General features: G+C 39.7%; 1 long non-coding RNA gene across 1 annotated transcript; it reads right to left on the reverse strand.

Annotated features, from left to right (window-relative positions):
• Positions 1 to 15302: 15302 nt before the first annotated feature.
• Positions 15303 to 17218, reverse strand: LOC148045898 (uncharacterized). Its single transcript, XR_015696250.1, has 2 exons — positions 16074 to 17218; positions 15303 to 15525 (listed from the first exon to the last, which is right to left on the reverse strand). It is a non-coding gene; the product is annotated as an uncharacterized LOC148045898 (long non-coding RNA).
• Positions 17219 to 19189: the final 1971 nt, after the last annotated feature.

Raw genomic sequence — 19189 nt, forward strand, 5'->3', positions numbered from 1 at the left:
GCAGATGCAGATCTCCTTCTTCTAAGGTGACATCATGTCAGGTCCCTGTTGGAATGTTGCCATTCTGGGCAGAAGAGGGGAAGCATGAGCCATAGTTTACATGCTTTCATTTTTGCTGTAACTGTATGGGAGCCTGAGGGAGAAGAGGATCATATCATTTCAATCAACTCTTCCCAACCAGTTCGTACTGGGTGTTCAAGGCCATAGTTTCCCAGATATGGCATCTTTGTACTGTGCCGCCTTGGAGAAGTCAAAACACCTTTGCAGCAAGAAGAGAATGGAAACATAGAAAATAAAGATAAGATGTCAGATGAATCCATCAATGGACTAAATATGAGCAAAAGTAAAAAGAAGGGAAGCTGAAAAAGTCTTTTTGACAACTTGGAGCCTTTCTTTCAACTTCAAGATGCAGGAGGGGAAAAAAGAGTGAAAAAGATGGAACTAAGAAGACAAATATATCCAGAAACAAGTTTGATAACCAAAGCTAAGCCTACGTTAATAACAATTAAAGAGCAATGAAACTACATGAGAGATTCTTTAAGCTACAGAGTGCTGAGAGAAATGTTAAACTCTGAAAAGATTCTAATAACTGAAATGACACAACTGCTGGCGAGAGAGAAAGGATTATTTTGCTATTGGAAAGACACTGGCTGATAATGCCAATTGATGATAAAAATTAGCTAATGTTTGTTGGTTAATAAGTAGGGATTTTAGTATTTTGTAGACTCTTATAGATTATCATTGAATGTTTAGTTGCTAACATATAATATATCATGATATTAACAATGAAAGGATTAGGATAAATAACCAGGCTACAAATTGCAACTGAGTTTTGATGGTATGATAAAGCCTATTAATTTGTGTTTCAGACCTTGTTATGAAGCTATAAATAATTTGGATTAGAATAAGAGGTGATGTGACGTAAATAGCAAACAATTGTTTTCTTTTCTTCTGTCTTTCTCTAATTACAATAATAAAAGGGAATGTTAATGCATATCTTGATTATCAACTAGACACTTTAATTTGGATTAGAAATGGCAAACAATTGTTCTTTTTTCTGTCTTTCAACTATAAAAACAAAAGGGAAGGTTAACATATACTTTGGTGATTATTAGCTAGAAATGTCAACATTTTTCCTTTTCCCTTTAGATTGTCTTAGACTTTAAATGGTCATTTTGTTAACACATATTAATAGATTGTTACTTAGAGATAGTTGCTTTTTGCGTTTGTGGAGAGAAGAAGAGAGAAAAATGTAAATAACCCCTAGTTAACTATAATATTAATAAAGATATGTTAGAGAGAGGAAATGTTAGATGTCCTGCTAATTGACTTTTTTCTTAGAATATGTTATAAAGATATAAAAATATGGCAGATTGACTGGAACTGGGGCAAGGGGAAAAAATGCCAGCAGGTGGCTGTGTTTTTGAATCTTAAATAAATGAAAATTGTGGTATGGTAATAGTAAAATATATAATTTTTTAACATATACAATTTAAACTGAATGGAATATAAGTGATTGTGGACAGAATGCCCAAAATGTACTTGTGACCAATGGATATGCTTTCTACAAGATGTAATGAAAGATGATGCTTTTCTTTTTGTGTTTTTTTCTGTAATAAAACTAATAAAAAAATATATTAAAAAAATGAAACACCTTTGCAGAAAATGATTGGTTACCAATAGACATGGGCAATGATGGGATTCAGCTGGTTCTGTCTGGTTCGGCTGAGCCCCTTGTTAACCTTTTGCCTAGTTCAGTGAACTAGTTGATCTCACCACTGGTTGGTCCCACCCCATCATGCCTGTCCCCTCCCAGCAACTCCTTATCTTGCCTTGGCCACTCACCTAGAATCATGCCTGTGGCCCAGCTGCTCTCTGATTCCTCACCCAGATCCAGCCTTAGATCTGCAGCACCACCTTGCCCCTGCCCCTGGGCATGAGCACAGGAGGTAGTGAGCATGTAGGGCCTAGCGTCCCTGGGGACTTCTTGTCATTCCATGTAATCATTTTTCTATGCCAGGAATATGCATGCATTACTCAGTGGGTCAATAGCATACTGAGTGGCTTCACCAGAAGTCATTTACTTCTCTTTCAACAAACAAATGTGGCAGCTGAGTGCCAAGACTCACTCTATTTGTATTTTTTTAGTGCATGGCGCCCTGGTTCCTTTATCCATAGTAATACATCCTGCAAGGCACTTTACTAATTTGTAACTTGGAGAAGGTTATTGTCCACATTGTTTTTAACACTGTCAGGGGAATTCTTGTGTTCACCCATAACTTAACCAATAAGCCATGATTTTAAAAATCCATGCTTTAAAAATCATGGAGTCATTATTCAGATCATTTAACCAATAATATGACTTAATACTCATAATATCCTAAGCCAAACACATTATAGCTTAGTATCAGGAGTGATACTATTCACAGTAATAGATGTATCTTAAATATTACCTTTAAGAAAAACAGTCATTATAGTTGCCCTTTTAAAATTTAAAGACAGAAAAAAGAAACATTAAATTTGTTTCTGAATGTCTTTACAGCTGTATATTTGCTCTAGTTTGCTTATCCAGATTGAAATTTTAAATCTGCCACCATCAACACTTCTATCTCTTACATAATAGCACAATCCTGCTAAAATGTGAAATGCTGGTTTTATTTAATTTTAGGAAAATTATAAGGCACTGTTTAAAATATTATAAACCAATAGTGGCATAGGCCTCAGTCTAAAAGCTTTAGCCGTAGTGACATGGAGATGTCATTAGAATGGATAAATAAGGTAAAAAAATATTTGTTTTAGTTTGTAAAATTTCTGATCTCCCCCCCCATTTCTACATTAATTTGCTTATAAAAATATGTTCATCAATTGTCACACATATTCCATGTGCATTTCATTTACTTTGCTTTTTTAAAAAAATACATGTAATATATGCTTGTTGGCAACAAGGAAATTTCCCTAAGTTGAGTATTTTCATCAAAAATGCATGTATTGTGGATATTTTCTCCAACTGATGTATTTTTCTATAGGAGATGAGTTCTGCTGCTCCTAGTGGTGCCATTGGATGCTGCCTGCCCACCAGGGCAGTGCTGTGCTGAACACAGACTAAGGGGACATCAGACCCAGGCAACAAGCCAGTTGGTCAGGGTTTTTTTTTGTAACCAATGGATTTATAGCCAACATTTATAGCTACATTTGTCAATGAAGACATGACCCGGATTCTGCATTTGATGATGCAAGATGGCCTTCGTCAAGCTGAAAAGCAGACCCTATCCTGCGCGTATAACTCTAGGAAAAAGAAGAGGAGGAGGAGAGAGAGGGTGGCGGCGGCGGCGGTGGTGGTGGTGGTGGTGGTGGTGGTGGAGGAGGAGGAGGAGGAGGAGGAGGAGGGGGAGGAGGAGGAGGAGGAGGAAGAGAAGAAGAAGAAGAAGAAGAAGAAGAAGAGAAGAAGAAGAAGAAGAAGAAGAAGAAGAAGAAGAAGAAGAAGAAGAAGAAGAAGAAGAAGAAGAAGAAGAAGAAGAATTATTTTTATTCATTATTTTAATCAGAAAAATGCCCAACCAAAAGAGTTGGAGCTGTAGAAGTTCCAAAAGACAGAAGTACTTTATGTATAGTATGAATATGCAAAATTATTCAAGCTGTCTTAAAATACCAATTTCTCCCCTATGTCTATCAAACAAATAACTGGCTTAATTTATTTCATTGTTTTAAATGGGATTATGCAACATATGCTCCTACATGAGTTATTCCTGGAGGGAAACAAATTCAAATCTCTTTTCTTTGTTAATATGCATGTCTAGCAATGGAGTCTGAACAATAACTAATTTAACTGACCTGACCTAATATGAGATGGCCTACTTTTGAAGGATGCAGCTCCCCATATTATATAAGCACTGCCTTTTTGTTTTATGTCACACAATTATTAGGAGACTGGATTGTTCTTGCAAACTGAAAATTGCTAGTTCAGTGAAAATAATTTCCAGACTATTGCTTCTTCCTGGAGAGTACATCAGTGACAGTAACATAATTTTTTAAACTACAATCTTGGCATGGTTCATATGAAACAATGTACTGTATCATTGAGAACTCTTAATTATATTATCCAAATAAAAGTTATGCTATGAGATAAATCAGAAAAATTAGCTGTCTTTTACATTATGTTTGAAAGAATAGGTATAATTGGATTGCCTTCCCTCTATTATTTTCCCTGACAAAACTAATATTTTGCTAATTTAATTAAAAGGAGCATTTGGCATAAATCCATGAGATTCAACATTATTATATTCAGCTATCTGATCAGGGTATGATCCAATTTTAATTATTATCTCATAGTATTTTACTTTTTTCCTAAAACTTTTTTTGTTTTATTAAAATCAAAATCTTTAAAAATTTATTTTTACTGAAAAATAGATATTAATTATTTACTATTCTCTGTAAATTAATATTAAAGCATATAACATTCATTCTATTTTACATTACTTTATGTAAAATAATTTTCAATAATTCATTTCATGAGTTCAGATTTCATGAGACTAGGAAGCTGAGTACTTGCCCTGCATGACAAACCAAAATGAGATTAATCTCAATAGCTTGATGTTAATAGAACATATTGTCTATCTTGCCCAGAATACGGCATTGACAGTTTCTGGGTTCTCACTTTGTGCTAAGCCATAAATCTATTTAAATTTTAGTTTAATGGTTTAGAGAAGAAAGTCACTGTATTTGGCAAAGTATGGTTTATGGCTGAGTATGTTGTGTAAAACTGGCCAATGATGATTTATTAATCAAAACACTGATTAAGCAAACAATGGCTTATCACAATACATAAAACCAGTCAAAGCTGTTCAAAATTTTAATTGTGTACAGATTGTTTTGCTGTTAATTATGAAATGATCACCCATCAGCTACCCTTTCAGATATATTTGTTTTTTGTTTTCCAATATATATGATTGACTCTAAATAAACAATGGATTTTTTTTTACTTTGTTTAGTTTTGCAGGGTTGAACAACCTGGTATATAGAAAATGTGCCAATAATTACTGAAAATATTCTCATCACATTAATTATTCTAGGGCTCGGCTTGCTTTTGGTTTCTCCTTGTTTAGGTCACAATGTTTCAATATGAAATTTGGACTGCCATATGATTTTGAAATAGTAGCTATAGTTGCAGAAAATAACAGGACTTAGACATCTCTGGATCAAGGAGAAGTTTATTGGCAGCCAGGTTCAGAAAAGCCAGTCAAAGGCTAGCATGTAGCTTCTGAACAACCCTTCTCATGGAAGCACACATTCTTATACGCTCTCAAAAGCAGCACAACACGGAAACACTTAACCCATTTCTTATTGGTTCTCTTGAGAAAAGAAGCCTTATAAGTTGTCTTGGGCCACAGGTACTGGCTACGTGGCTATGTAAGAACCTTATTTGAACTCTGTGGTTTTGGGCTTTTGACATTTCCTCTTTTTGTACATGTCTTAAAAGCAGGTCTTTATATCTTCCTTCTGCCACATCTCACTTTTATATTTTAATTCACATTTTATCCTGCTTTATCCCCCCGCCTTCTAGACTCTATTTTTAGCTACAATTGAGTCTAGCCTATTACAGAGTTATTGATTAGCAATGCAAGCATACAGAATAATAATATATAGCAGCGAGAAAGAAAAGAGACATATAGAATAATTCTTAGAGCTTACTTCTGAAGGCACTCTCTCCAAGTGCAAGTTGAACATGCCAGTGTCTGAAATCTCACCTTCATCATAGGGATGTGGGGCAATCCTACAATAAATAAGGCTTTCCATCAAAACTAATTCCTTTTTAACCTATATTTCCTTTACTGACCTCATAACTAGTTGCTTAAGTAGGGGTATTATGCAAGGAAGAAAAGCTAGGCTTGCGATCCCACATAACAATAGAAATAGCATTTGTTTAATCCAACCAGACCCCAGTAACCAAGAGAACTATGCATCTTTCCCCTTGCAGCCTCTATCCAATTGAAGATGCCCGGTCCCGCAATTCTTTTGGCTACTCCTTGGATCACACCTGATTTATTCATATAGAAACAGCAGTCTTCTCCCAGGAATACACACAGCCCACCTTTGTCAGCAGTTAAGAGGTCTATGGCATGCTGGTTTTGTAAAACCACTACTGCCAAGGAGTCTATTTGATGTTGGACCTCAACCAAGGTAACAGCAATTTGGGTTAGGCTTTCTTGCTGACAGCTGCCTAAACTGTGTGATGGAGTGTGTTATTCCACCCACACCTGTTCTAACTGCTGCCCCTATTCCCAGGATCGCTAACAGTGGGATTAAGAGCAGCACCATTTTCTGAACATGTCCCATTAGAGATACAGGGAGAGCCTATTCCCCAGTTACCACACCCATTTTGGAGAGGAGGTGTATCAGAGTACATGTTCCAGTTCAGTTGGAAGGTAAGCATAGATATGCATTTTTCCCACATAAGAAGACTCCATTTTCTCCTATATGCCTATGTTCATGGAGAAGACATGTGCTCAGAGGTTCCTTTCATTAGTCCATACCTCCATACCCTCCAGGCCCATACAGTCAGAGGCTGTAATGGAGCTTCTTGGTTAGGGTCCATTTGCTTATTCCTGAGGACTGGACCTTCAAAGAGACAGTGGGAACTGGTGTTTCTGGAGGGGGGGGAAATAAACACAAAATCCTGTGGTGGATTGAATTGAAAGCCAAACGGGGAATCAAGGTGGCTGAAATCGCCTTGGGCATCTTCCAGTAGTCAAATTCCACTCCCAACGGTTAAAAACGAGGGGGGGGGGGCAGAAGCAAGAAAGTGATCTTTTGTTGGAAGTGGTTGTGTGCATATGGAGACATACTGCGGGTTAATTTTACATCCATGAGTGTCTTCCTAGGGGCAAATACATTTCAGATAGGCACTGTTCTTATGACAGTGACCCCACAGGAACGCCAGGTTCCTGATAACGTTTGATGCACAAGGAGAGCGACCCTATGATTTCTACACCCATAGCTATGGGGCCAACAATGGGGAGACAGCTCATCCCCAGCCTTTTGAGTGCATTGTACAAGTCACCTTGCAACTGGGCTTCTGCCGCTTTGGTTCCCCACCTACCACCTTTTTCAAGGACTATTGTGAATTGAATTGAATTGAATTGTTTGAATTGAATTGTTTATTATTTATAGGCCGCCCTTTTCCCTGAGGGGACTCAGGGCAGCTTACAATTCATGGGAAGGGGAGTGCAAGACAATATAACACAATACGTGAATAAACAAAATAATAACAATAAAACACAACAGTCATTCAACATTCGGGTGGGGCGGCGTAATCCTTATCCCCAGGCCTGACGAGATAGCCAGATCTTAAGGGCTGTGCGGAAGGTCTGGACGGTGGTGAGGGTACGAATCTCCATGGGGAGATCGTTCCAAAGGGTCGGAGCTGCTACAGAGAAGGCCCTCCTCTGCGTAGTCGCCAGTCGGCACTGACCGGCGGATGGAACTCGGAGGAGGCCTAATCTGTGCGATCTAATAGGTCGAAGGGAGGTAATTGGCAGGAGGCGGTCTCTCAAGTACTCAGATCCACTACCATGGAGGGCTTTATGGATGGTAAGTAGCACCTTGAAGCGCACCCGGAGATCGACAGGTAGCCAGCGCAGCTCGCGGAGGATGGGTGTTATGTGGGCAAACCGCGGTGCGCCCACAATCACTCGCGCGGCCGCATTCTGGACTAGCTGCAGTCGCCGGATGCTCTTCAAGGGCAGCCCCATGTAGAGCACATTGCAGTATTCCAGCCTAGAGGTCACAAGGGCTCGAGTGACTGTTGTGAGAGCCTCCCGGTTCAGGTAGGGTCGCAACTGGCGCACCAGGCGAACCTGGGCGAATGCCCCCCTGGTCACAGCTGACAGGTGATGGTCAAAAGTCAGCTGTGGGTCCAGGAGGACTCCCAAGTTGCGAACCCTATCTGAGGGGTGTAAAATTTGACCCCCCAGCCTGAGCGATGGAACACTGGCCAAATTATTGGGAGGGAAACACAACAGCCACTCGGTCTTGTCCGGGTTGAGTACCAGTTTGTTAGCCCTCATCCAGTTCTTAACGGCCTCAAGACCCCGGTTCATCACGTCCATCGCTTCATTGAGTTGGCACGGGGCGGACAGATACAACTGAGTATCGTCCGCGTATTGATGGTATTTTATCCCGTGCCTCCGAATGATCTCTCCCAGCAGTTTCATGTAGATGTTAAATAGTAGGGGGGATAAGACCGAACCCTGAGGCACCCCATATGTTAGGGGCCTAGGGGACGATCTCTGCCCCCCAACCAACACCGACTGCGACCTGTCCGAGAGGTAGGAGGAGAACCACTGTAGAACAGTGCCTCCCACCCCCACCTCCCGCAGTCGTCGCAGAAGGATACCATGGTCGATGGTATAGAAATCCGCCGAGAGGTCAAGGAGAACCAGGATGGACGCATGGCCTCCATCCCTGGCTCTCCAGAGATCATCGGTCAATGCGACCAAAGCGGTTTCTGTGCTGTAACCAGGTCTGAAGCCGAACTGGAAGGGGTCAAGGTAGCTAGCTTCCTCCAAGGACCGTTGGAGCTGGAAGGCCACCACCTTCTCAACAACCTTCCCAATAAAGGGGAGGTTGGAGACTGGACGATAGTTGTTCAAAACGGCTGGATTCAAGGATGGTTTCTTCAGGAGGGGTCTCACCACCGCCGTTTTAAGTGCGGCGGGGAAGTGCCCCTCTCGAAGGGAGGTGGTAACAACCGCCTGGATCCAGCCTCGTGTCACCTCACTGCTGTTGGCAACCAGCCAGGAGGGACACGGGTCCAGTACACAGGTGGAGGCCTTGGTCTTTTCCCAAAGATCTGGTTCAACTAGAACAGCATGGTAAGATGAAGGTCCAGCAGATAAACACAACCAGCATTTTTGATCTAGGGCAGGGTCAGACTGATTAATTAGGCTTTGACCCAACTCCAGCACTCTTAACATATAGTTCTCTTTTCTCAATTGTTGCAGGTGGGCGTTCTCCCTATTTCTTACAGGGATTGTCAGATGCAGGAGTGGACCTGTTCCACACCCTGTGACCTGATTCTGCCCTGTTCTTTGGGATTCTTAACATCCTTGGATCTTCCCTCAAGGGCAAGGGGGGTTACTCGGGAATTCTCACAACATTGGGAACTAATATTCAGGACATTATCACTTAGTAGGCACTTTGCCAATAACAGCCAAAGCCACAAAAAGCTCATAATTGTCCCTTCCTTACGCAGAACCTCTCCAAACACAATTCTTTTAACATACAGAATCACCACATCAGGAAGAAGGCGGGGGTTATATATAATTTGAGGAAGGGCAATATCAGTTTTGGGCAATCCACAAAGCCAAGTCTTATTTGCTAAATATATTGCCCACAATTCCAAAACTCCTACTATGCTACAGAGAACCCACTCCCAGAGTTTCTCAAACGTAAGTGTCATCAGAAGATTCACACTCCTCTTTGTCACAGTCAATGATTTTAGCCTCAGGGAGGGGGCAATTCCTGAAGAATGAATACCCAATACAACAAATCACAATAAGGGTAAGCACACTCACTAAAGCAATAGATAGTGCAGTTATGACTATGAATACTTGACTTTCCATACCCTGACAGGTGCTCAGACTTTCTAATACATATTATATCTAATAAATGGAATGTTGTCTTCCTCCCCCAAATCTTCAGCTATACGTAGAGGGGTCAGCTTCCAGGCGTGACTCCCAGTAAGGCCTCTTCTGCCCCATTTGTAGTTTGCCCGTTGCCGGTAGGACAGTTATAGGGGGTGCTTCTTCAAGCATACCACTAGAGGTTGGGCCTTGTCCTGGTCTACCTTCCAATACTCCTCAGCAGCTGGCTTAACTCTTGTCCAATGAATCCAAAACTGGGATTCCAGCACTCTTACTGCAGGTGGAGAACACATGACCACAGTATATGGGCTCTTCCACCTGGGTTTCAAGGTCTTTCCTTTCCAGTGTTTTACCCAAACTCTGCCTCCCACCTGAATATTATTACTAGAGGTGCTCAGAAATGGTGGACTGAGGGACACACAGTATTGCTGGATTTCTTGTATTTGCTTATTTAATTCTCCCACCATGAGGTCCCTATTTGACCTAGGTCCCCTACGTGATTTTTCAAGTTAGCACTTATAACTGGGGGGTTTCCCAAACATCATTTCAAAAGGAGATAACCTAATTCCCTTTCATGGAGTGCATGCACAGACCAAAGTGCCAGCGGCAATGCATTCACCCATTCAAGGTGAGTTTCAAGACACACTTTGTCCTTGAGTAAGATTCTAGTCACTTTAAATCTACAGTTGCCTGGAGTTCCTCTGCTTTAGAATATCTGGGGCTCAATCCCCTTCGCATTTCCAATGCTGCATAAGCTGTCATGTCAGGGTGGATCATCATCTCAGATTGCTAACAGCTTTGCTTCTCTGTCAGCTGCTCTTCCCTTTTCTGCTGGATCCGAGCATCCAGCTTGGAGATTGTGCAGATCCCCACTATGAGATCTTTAATTCCCCTAGGCAAGCACATTAGTTTCTCTTTGTTTCTAATTCTCCACGAATTGCATGACTAGTAAATATAGTAAGTGGCTGCCCACAAGTCAATTTATTAGCTTCTTTGATCAGAAAAGCAGTTGTGGCCAGGATTTTAAGGCAATGTGCCCCCACTTTGTGCTAAGCTGGGGGGTGTGCCACTTCCCTTTTCTTATGTCAAGAAAGATTTCTCAAGGTTGGGAAGTCCCTTAATATAAGCTTGAGGCAACGCTTACTTTAAAATCTCAAATGCCTTTTTGTGCATAACAGACAGGCTGGAGCAACCTGATTAACAATGGCATAAGTGCCTTTTGCCAGTATGTATTGAGTGAAAAATCAGTGAGTATTTTCTTTCCAAATAGCCCCATGAGCATGTAAAACTCTACATGCATATTTTCTGTCTATGTAGACATTAACCATCTTCCTTTTTGCTAACTGGAGGGCTCTTCCTCTGACTGGGTGTGGGATTCTAACTACTGACTCCTCCTCGTACATTCTTCCGGCAGGTCCCCTGGCCTCCCACTCTTTCTGTCTAAGAACCTCAGCGAGGAAAAAATGTGTTTCCTCTTGTCTTTTAAGGTTCCTTCTTCTCTGAAATTTGAGCCCAATTAATATATGCTTTGTATGCTCATTCCACAAGTTCAGAGACACCTTTCCTGGGCCCCCTTTTTGTCTTCTGTAATTTTTACCCTAATGTCATCTGCAGAGTGGCCGATGAAGATCATATTGACCATTCTCTTATTTTCTTCAACCTCAGGATCTAATGTGGTATAGTGCCTAAAGGTTTGATAAATGCATTCTAAGAATTCCCCTGAATTTTCATTCTTTTTCTGTTGTATTTGATAGACCTTTCCTAAGTTCTAAACTTTTTGTTTGAGTCCTAACAAAACTAAAGTCCAATAGTTTTGCAGCTGAATGGACTAAGGTTCCCAATCTGGTTCCTCCAGTAACCATGTCCAGTCCAGATGTTTTGCATGATCCTTCTGAAAAGGCTTATTCATGGTTCCCTTCACCAGCCTTCTTTCCTCTTGGGTTAATAAAATTTCCATCAGATTTTGTATGTCAGCCCAAGTAGACTGGTGAATTCAGAAAAATGGATGCAAAAAGGACATGCATCTCATCTGGATTTTCTCTATAAGCAGAAATTTGATTTTGCCAATTATATAAATCAGCCATTGAGAGGGGAGCATATCTCCACATCTTACGTAGCTCCCCCTCAACTCCTGGCAATAAAAATTCCTTTAGGGGCAATTTGAGTTATTTTTTAAATCTCAACTGCTCCCTTGGACCAGGTTTGTGGTCCACTTGATCTGTCCCTTTGCTAACCTTTTTGGTTTTCTTCCTCCTGGCCCCACCTAATGGGACTGTCTGTTCTTTCTAATCAATATCTGATTCAACCTTTTGTCTCCCTGGGTCCCCTCCTTCTTCAGTGTCAACCATTTCACGTCAAAGATACACAGGTGGAGGGCACTGATGTCAGAGACTCTCTCTTTTTTCTTTTTTGTTAAACAAAAACAAAAAACACTTACATACATTGACAAAGACAAATACGCAAGTTAAAACAACACAGGAACTAAATGTTTCGTTGAGACTCTCTTTTTTTCTTTCTTTCCTCCTTGATGCTTGTTACCCATTCTGGTAACTGACTATATCTCAGGGTTTTTCTAAGAGTGTTGTATTCTGTCCACCCAGGACTACACACCTTACAACTCTCCTCCTCCTCCTCCTCCTCCTCCTCCTCCTCTTCTTCTTTGTTCTGGGGTGTTCAGTGTTTTCTCTTTTCTAATAATTTTTTTTAAATTACATGCTCTTAATATGGTCTTGAATTGCTTGTACAACTCATCTACTGCGGCCAAGCCTATAGCTTCTGTCCTCTCTTAGGGCCAACTTCGGCCTCTGCCTTGGAATCCACAGGGCCTCATTCCTCTTCCCCTTCTTCCTCTTTGCCTCTATTCACAAAGACCTTATGTGCAATTTCCATTATCTCCACTAAAAGCTTTCTTAATTTTTTTTTAACATGCATTGAAGAGGCATCCAAGGAACACTTCCTCCACCACCCATGTTCTATTTCTAAGACACTTTGCACTGACCTGCGGCCCTGGAGACTCACGGTCACCAACAGAACTGCAGTGGCTTAACCACCCACACAATTCTAGATCCACATTAGGATAAGCTGGTTCCATTAGGAAGGGACACTATCCCGGGCTCAGAGGGATGATCAAGCCCCCTCTTCCATTCTCAACCTACAATTCCCACAATACTTGCCTGCAGGCATCTTCTCTTCTTAGCCAGCGTAATTTATTGACTTGTCCTGTTCTTGGATCGGCGGTGTTCACTGGATGCCCAAGGGGGGTTGTCTGCCCCCTTCCAGAGAAAGTCTCTGTCGGCGCCTGAAGGTTGGCAAAACGACCTCAATTGGGCACCGGTCAGTCCGTTCCGTCCTCAGTGAAATATCTAAGTCCTGCCGCAGGTTGCCACAATTGTTGCAAAAAATAAAAAGACTTAGACATCTCGGGATCAAGGACAAGTTTATTAGCAGCCAGGTTCAGAAAAGCTAGTCAAAGGCTAGCATGCAACTTCTGAACAACTCTTCTCGTGGAAGCACACATTCTTATATGTTCTCAAAAGCAGCGCAACACAGAAACACTTAACCCATTTCTTATTGGTTATCTTGAGAAAAGAAGCCTTATAAGTAGATACTGTCTTACTTCTCCTTTTGTCTTGGGCCACAGGTAATGGCTACGTTGCTTTATAAGAACTTTAGCTGAACTCTGTGGTTTTGAGCTTTTGACATTTCCTGTTTTTGTACATGTCTTAAAAGCAGGTCTTTATATCTTCCTTCTGCCACGTCTCACTTTTATATTTTAATTCACATTTTATCCTACTTTATAGTCACCTGTATGAGAGTAACTCCTATTGATATTCATGAGACTTCTGAATAGTTACTCATGACATTGTACTATAAAAAGATTTATATCTAGAAATAGGAATATGCTAGGAATCAAAAACAGTGTAATAGCACCTAATCAATCTATCATAACAGGGTGTACTAGGGCTTTACTGTAATAATTTCCAAAAGGTTACCATCAATGGAGTATACTGCATTTTTTCTGGTTTTACTTATTGGGCAACCAGAAAAGAAATAGATCAGTCAGATCTAATCAACATTGCTTCCCATAACAATACCCAGGAGCAAGAATTTGGCCTATTTTTTTCTTCTGACACTGTATTACTTTTTAGCATAAATAAAAATCTAAGTCATGCCCCTAAGACTTAACCAGTAAAAGGAAAGCAAATCTGGAGCTTCAGACCTCCACATCAGAGGTGGGTTACTCCCGGTTCAGCCTGGTTTGGCCGAACTGGAACTGGAATTCAGGCCTGGGTCGCAGAACTGGCAGCGACTCAGGCCTGCCATGCCCCCGAACTGGTTCCTTCACTGCCATTAGGCCGCCACCATTTTGGATTTTAGTGACTGTGCATGTGCAGTTCACTGTAAATTGTTCCGCACATGTGTGAACAACAATTTACATTGAATAGTGTACGTGTGAGGCTTGCGAACCAGTGCTCAACATGAATAGTTCTTCTTATCTTTGTGAAGGTTGCTGTTACTGCCACAACAAAGAATTATATTTAAAATGATTGTGTGAAAGATTTGGATGCTTTTAAACATGTTGCATTTGGCAAACTGAAAGTCAGTGACATGGTTTATGAAAACAATTTAAAGGGCATCCCTTTTATAGCTGCATGACAACTTAAAATAAATTAAACTAAAAGCACATTTATGTTATAATAAAATATTACCATAGGATCTCAGAAACTTACAAATGGGATGATTAATCGTTTATTATTAAAACTGATCAAACTATGTTCCACTCAGGAATGTGCCACACACGTGCACGCACTGCGTACACATGCACAGTACAACTAAAATTGCTCTGCACATGTGCAGAAACAAAAAAGAAGATGGCGGCACGATGGCAGGCCTGGGTCACTGTCGTTCCAGCAACCCAGGGCACCAAGCTACCAGCGGTTCGGCCAAACTGGTCCGAATCAGTAGAAACCCACCACTGTATTCCACCTCCCCATAGTATATAACATTGTTTTTGCAGTTATGATTTTATAATACTAAGGATTAGCTCAGAAAGAACCAAGCGTTTATAATAGAGGAGACCAATACATGTCCAGAAAAACCAGTGCATTTCTAGATTTGTCAGTGAAAATTGAAAGTAGGAAAGAGGAGCATGCAGTGAAGGTTTTAAGTACACTATTGAATATTAAGGTTAGGTAGAACCTGGAAAGAAGGGTGAAGCCAGGTACCAAAAGTATATATCTGGTCAAGAAAAATCTTATCCATGTTTCTGGGAAATGTAACAACAAGAAGAAGGAGATATAATAATTCATATATACACAATAATAACAATAAGGCAGAAATGCTTTTAGTATTTTTAAAAAAAGAATGTTCAAAAGATCAAGAAAAGAATTGATTGTGATCCACATTAAAGCCAATTGCTTCTATCTGTCATTCTACATTATACAAATGTGAAAAGAACATGAAAATAATACAATTTAATTGTTTTGAATGAACAATATAATGAATGAACCAAAGAATTACAATGTTATTATTATTATTATTTATCTAGTGTATGGCATATCATACATGGATATGCAATATATTCACATTTTACCTAGGTGAACAAAATAATGTCAGCGTTCCAAATACCATGCAGAATTTGATCAGAGTCGCAGGCAAAACTATGCTTAAAGTTCCAATTTAATAAGACAGGCATGTTGGCATCGTTCTGTGGGATCCCAACTCTGGAAGTTACATCAGAATCCCACCCAGTTAAAAGTTCATGATCTTGTCCCCACAACCACAGTCCATCACATGGTCCAATCTTCTTCTTCCACACTGGCGTCTACGCCTAACTGCTTCCGGTCAGGTGTGAAAGTGCGGAGACAAAGGATGACCTTGACTTCTAGCAAAGAATGAAAAACAATACATTCCACAATCCTACTCCTTCTATTCCCCCCTCCTATCAACTATACTTAAAGAAACAGCATAATGAAATAAGAGAAAGTGTGGCAGGCCAAAATTCTAAAAGGAATATAAATGCAGGCCTGACAAATAAAATATAAATGTTAAAAAGATCTATGTTCAAATAAGACATTTCATTGTCAATGTCAGTACCAATATATTGTTGATTAGCTGTTCACAGTTAAATATATTGTATATAATGTATCATAAAAGACTTTAAAAGTCACTACTATTATTAAAATAAATATCAAGAATCATAGACACCACAGTATAAATCACCTCATAGATTCATATGCTGTAGTAAGTTCAGTCTGTATTATTAAGAATCTATAGTGTTCTGATTTAGATATCTTGTAAAATTGAGATATATATACCCTGGATTTTGTACCTATAACATATTTTGGATTTGCCTAGCCAACCTATGATCCATTGACTTATCCTTTCAAATATATTTCTTTATCTAAACAAATAATGCAAGTGTAAACTCACCACCATGTTCCTGCTGTCATGTGATCTCTACTAATTTTCTTCCTGCAAATTTCCCAGGCATCCCTATTGATTTGTGGGAAGATGTCAGAGAACATCATAAATAAGGATCATGTTATCATGGTAGCATAGTGGTAGCACTAAATGGCAACAGCACAGCAACACTGAAATGGTAAGAACTTTCTGAAATTTCATTCCCACAAGACTAATGGTTCCCAGCATTCTATTTGCAGGGTATTTGAAGAACCTTGGTTGAAAAAAAAAATCATATATTAGATTATTGTCTATTTTCTAGTTTGAGTTTAAATCTGGTCAGATTTATTTTTAAGATACAAAGTTAGTTTAGCCACTAAAGCATATTGATTCATGGATTTTAATACTCTTATGGTGTCAAACTGAACAGCTCAGTCTATTTTTTTAAAATACTGGGTAGTTTTATTATAACTAGGTTGTGAATTGTTTCTTGAGAAGTATAGCAGAGTATGTTTTAAAATCAATTAAAAGGCTGAAAATTGGTGTTAGCTTGGAAAAAATACTTTCTTATAAAGTTCTTGTCAGGCGTGCCTCATTCAAAATCCAAGAAAGAAACCCCCCAACTCCATTTAATTAGAGAAAAGGTACTTTTACTGGACATGAAATGAAAAAAGCGAAAGTGAAACAAGATCTGAAGCAAAAAAGTGTGAACTTGAACATATCAAACGTTTATCCAAATCCTTCTCTCCAGTTACCCCAACCCAATGTCCAATCTCCACTTTAAGACCCAAAGGTGTCTTAAAGTGGCTTCATTTCACTGGTATGCAGAGACAGTTGGCTTTGACCAAAACATGAACCATCAGCATGCGCAGATGTGAGAACAAAACTCCCTTCTTGAAATATCTTCTTGAGATATCTCCACCAGCACTTTTCCCCTCCCAAATATCATGAGCCCCCACCTTCCCTGTTACTATGGCAGCTGATAGCAAGCATGCAAGGTAGAGGCTGACAGTTCTGTAACTAAAGATCTGGTGATATTTCTAATAATGAATCATAACATTTGAAATCAATGTCAGCTTTCCAAATCTTGCTTTATACAGTCTGCTCTAGCTTGCATGTAGATGTATAAACCACCCTGTTTTTAAAATTTCTAACATATACTGAAATAAGAGAAAGTAAAAACAACGTGAATGAATTAACTCTCATGAGAGTCATTAGAGTCACAATCCAGAAGAATGCAGCTAGAAAATGTGAAGAGTGGGAAGGGAAAAAGTTCAAAGGGAAATAGCTGGGATACTGCCAGTTTGTGTGTGATCATATAACCCTTTTGCATAGAGGCTATTTTCTTCAGGGCAAGTATTTTAAAGAGATAATAAATGTTTCCTGAAAGTTATAAAATGGGGGATATTGGCTTATTGTGTCTGGTGATCTAGGCACAACACTGTTTGAATTTTTAATGCAGATATGTATTTAATTATTTTACTTCCCTGGCTGTGGAAATGGTATAAGATGCATCAGTCTGTCAAAAAGGATTAAGCTTCAATGTAGTCAGCTTTGCTGATTGTGCAGAATCATGCATTTATACAATATGACATACTGCCAAAAGGGAGTACAGTAAAGTGGCAAATTGAACAAATTTTGGCAGCCCAGCAAATCCAAATGCCAGCAAAGTGATTTAAGCCTACTATAGATTGCAGACCCAAATACCACTGGTCTGTAAATGACATATTTGCTAGCACTACTGTAATATGAGGTTCAGTCTTTGCATGAATTGGCCACATAATTGTTTAATGCATGTGATTTTGCTTCATTGTAGATTTCCATAATGGAACAGTTTAATTTTTATATCGAAACAGACAAAAAACAATTGCATACATATATACACACACAATTTGTTGTGCTGCAGTTGAAATTCATTTTTTTCTTATTAATCTACACTCACTACCCCATAACGACAAAGTGAAAACAAAATTCTAGAAATGTCTGTAAATTTATTAAAAAGAAAATACTGAAATATCACATTGACAGAAGTATTCAGACCCTTTGCAACAATACGTGAAATTTAGCTCAGGTTCTCTTTAGTCCTCCAGTTCTCTTGATCATTGCTGATGTTTCTATGCCTTGATTGGAGTCACTCTATGGTAAATAAAATTGATTAGACATGATTTGAAAAGGCACACACCTTTTTATAGAAGGCCTCACAGCTGACAATGCATATTGTAGTAGCAGAACAAAAGCCATGGGTTCAAAGGAACTGCCTGCAGAGCTCAAGGACAGGATTATTGCAAGGTGCAGGCCTGGGGAAGACAGCAATAAAATTTCTGCTGCACTGAAGGGTCCTAAGAGCATAGTGGTCTCCCCCAGGGCTCTGTCTTAGGCCCAATACTGTTCAATATCTTTATTAATGATTTAGTTGAAGGGATAGATGGGGAACCCATCAAATTGGCAAACAATACCAAGCTGTCAGGAATCGTCAATACTTCAGAAGATAGGCTTAAGATACAGAAGGATCTTGACAGACTTGAACATTGGGTATTTACCTAACAAAATGAAATTAAATGTTGAAAAATATAAGGATCTACATTTAGATAAGAAAAAATAAATGCACAGGCATATTATAGGTGGTACCTGGCTCAATAGTAATTATGAGGAGGATCTTGGGGTTTTTGTGGACAATCACTTAAATATCAGTCAGGAGTGTGCTACAGCTGCCAAAAAAGCCAATGCAGTTCTAAGCTGCATAAGCAGACAGATAGAATCAAGGTTATGTGAAGTGCTGATACCTCTTTATAATGTTGTGATAAGACCACATTTGGGATACTGTATCCAGTTTTGGTTGTCACAATGTAAAAAAGATTTGAGACGCCAGAAAGTGCAGAGAAGAGCAATGAAGATTATTAGGGGACTAGAGTAACGTGACCAGATTTTAACATTGGTAAAGAGGGACACCTTTGACCGGGGGGGGGGGATTGTTCTTGATTAAAAAATTTTTTAAAAAAAACCCGGACTTCTTTAAAATGCCGTGGGATGCAGGACAAATTGTTCAAAAGCGGGATGTCTGGTCACCTTAATTTAGATACCCCTCAAAGGCAAAACTCAGGGGGCTGAATTCTGCAGGGGGAGGAGTAAAGGGGGGGATTTGAGGG

The sequence above is a fragment of the Thamnophis sirtalis genome, unplaced genomic scaffold (assembly GCF_051295495.1).
Source record: "Thamnophis sirtalis isolate CommonGarterSnake01/CBP01778 unplaced genomic scaffold, rThaSir2_p1.2 scaffold_4, whole genome shotgun sequence".
Lineage (NCBI taxonomy): Eukaryota > Metazoa > Chordata > Lepidosauria > Squamata > Natricidae > Thamnophis > Thamnophis sirtalis.